Here is a 2,271-nt window from a genome sequence, read left to right on the forward strand (position 1 = left end):
AAAATCCTGTTTATTGATGCCACAAGAACCAATGAGATGAATAATGATGCCGTATATTTAAATACGCTACAAATTTTAGATAATTTCGGGGGGAAAAAACTGGGTCTAAAATTAAAAGAAGAATACGTTGCGGCTATCAATGATGCAAATATTAGAATAAAAAAAATTGTCATTGAATCTAATGCGAAAATAAAAGAATTGGATGCTGAATATTTAAATAATGTAATTAATATTCTTGCTGAGATACTTGAAGGGAATAAATTTTGCATTGAAAATATACAAATATTGAATTCTAAAGCGGCACATGATGTACCTGAAAGTATTGAATCAAGAAATAAAAATAAAAAAAACGATGAATATGTTATAAATGATATGTTCAAAAAAAACGAGAAAGGACTGATTGAGAAAAAAAATTTACAAGAAGAAAGCCAGAATAAGCCTGACGAAGAAGAATCGGCAATAAAACATTCAGAGCAAAAAAATATAAAAAAAGGCATTGAACAAGACAGTATTCTAAATAAGGTGGAAAATCTTAATTTCAAATCACTGCGTGAAAAAAAAAGAATTAGTCGCTTAAATAAATTAAAAACGTGTAAACGAATTGGGGCAAATCAAAAAAATAGTTCGATTAGCAAACAGATCACATCGTCAATCAAAATAAAAGAAAATAATATACCCGAAAATGTTGAAAAAATTAAAGATAATATGATAAATAAAAAAATTTTAGATCTAAGTGGGATATCTAAAAATCAAAATACCTCAAAAATAGATGCCGTATGTTTACCGAATGAAAAAGCTGGGATAAAAAATGTTAGTAAAACTAGTGGAAGGAGTATTTATGCATGCACTGATTCCGTTAAAATTTGCCTTGAAAATAAAAAAGACTATTTTAACTCAGAGATCATAAATATTGGAGCATGTTCGAAAAAATTTAAAAACTTCGATGAAAATACACAAATAATAGAAAAGACGATAATCTCAAACGATCATCAACAGAAATCATATAAAAACTCTGAAACTGAAGTTATGGCTTGTGATATTAAGAAATCTAATATATTAAATGAATATAAGTCATCTGAAATTTTCAATATTTGTAAAGCCAGTACAAAATTTGTAGAAAAAACCATGATTTCACATTCAGAAAGCCCATTAGTAAATGTAATAGATCCTTTAAAGAATGAAGATAATGGAAAAGAAAAATTATTCAAAAACACACTAGCTGATGATGAAAATGCATTCAGATCAAAAGAAATTAGGCTTGAATTTTATATCCACGAGTTAGAATTTACTAAAATTGTTCATATTTGTAATATATATAAGAAATATATTCAGATCCCTGTATATCAAGTTTTAACGGATATTTTAGATCTAAACAGCAGTATGCCAGCTGTTGTTACTCTGTATTCGCCAATTTATAATTACGCTTTTAGAATCGATCATCCAATCTATATGATTAACAGGATAGCTGAATGTTCAGACTATTATGGTGATCTTATATTCAGAATAAATTGTCACTGTGGTAAGAAAAAAAACATCAGAATAAGATATTCAATTGCGGAAAATTTTACAGTTTATTCTATGGGATTATTAGACACAGAATCTGAAATCCACGAATTATCAGAATCCGTTGATTTCTGTTCCAGTAATTATGAACAGAATATAATATGTGGATTTTACGATCCTGAAGATTATAAAGCCCATCTAAATAAGTATAACGAAAATAAAAATTGTGCGATGGTTGGAATTGCAAATGAGACGAATTCCTTCTATTTAGGTATAGTAATAAATTTGTCGAAAGAAGAAGGCCACACTTCAGACGTTATGATTCGTCATACTCATGTTGTCATCACTAAAACAGGGATTTCCTCTATTTACGTATACAAATAATAAAATTTATTTTATACAGTCTTTTATAATACATCGTTTTAAATTGTTTAGATAGTGTAGTATGCATTCATGTCTTATAAAAGTAACTTATATTTAAAATCAGTGGAAGTATTGTGTTTTTCCCTTATTAAGAATGCTATAATATTGGATGGGTCATTATAATAGAGAAAAGTATAAGAAATTAAACGCTTTCAAAGAAATGTACAGCTTACGCTCTTAAATTTTTAATTCATGGAACAAAGAAAACTAAGTATGTTTACAAAAGGATATGTTTAAATATGAGACAAAGTAATATAAATATAAAAAAAAGACAATAGAATTATAATAAAATTAAGCTATTATAATTTCAGACTGATCATTTCGTATAAACGATCAAAATTTACA

This window comes from Rhyacophila brunnea, unplaced genomic scaffold, assembly GCF_057557595.1.
Source record: "Rhyacophila brunnea isolate RB1 unplaced genomic scaffold, BYU_Rbru_1.0 scaffold_69, whole genome shotgun sequence".
NCBI lineage: Eukaryota > Metazoa > Arthropoda > Insecta > Trichoptera > Rhyacophilidae > Rhyacophila > Rhyacophila brunnea.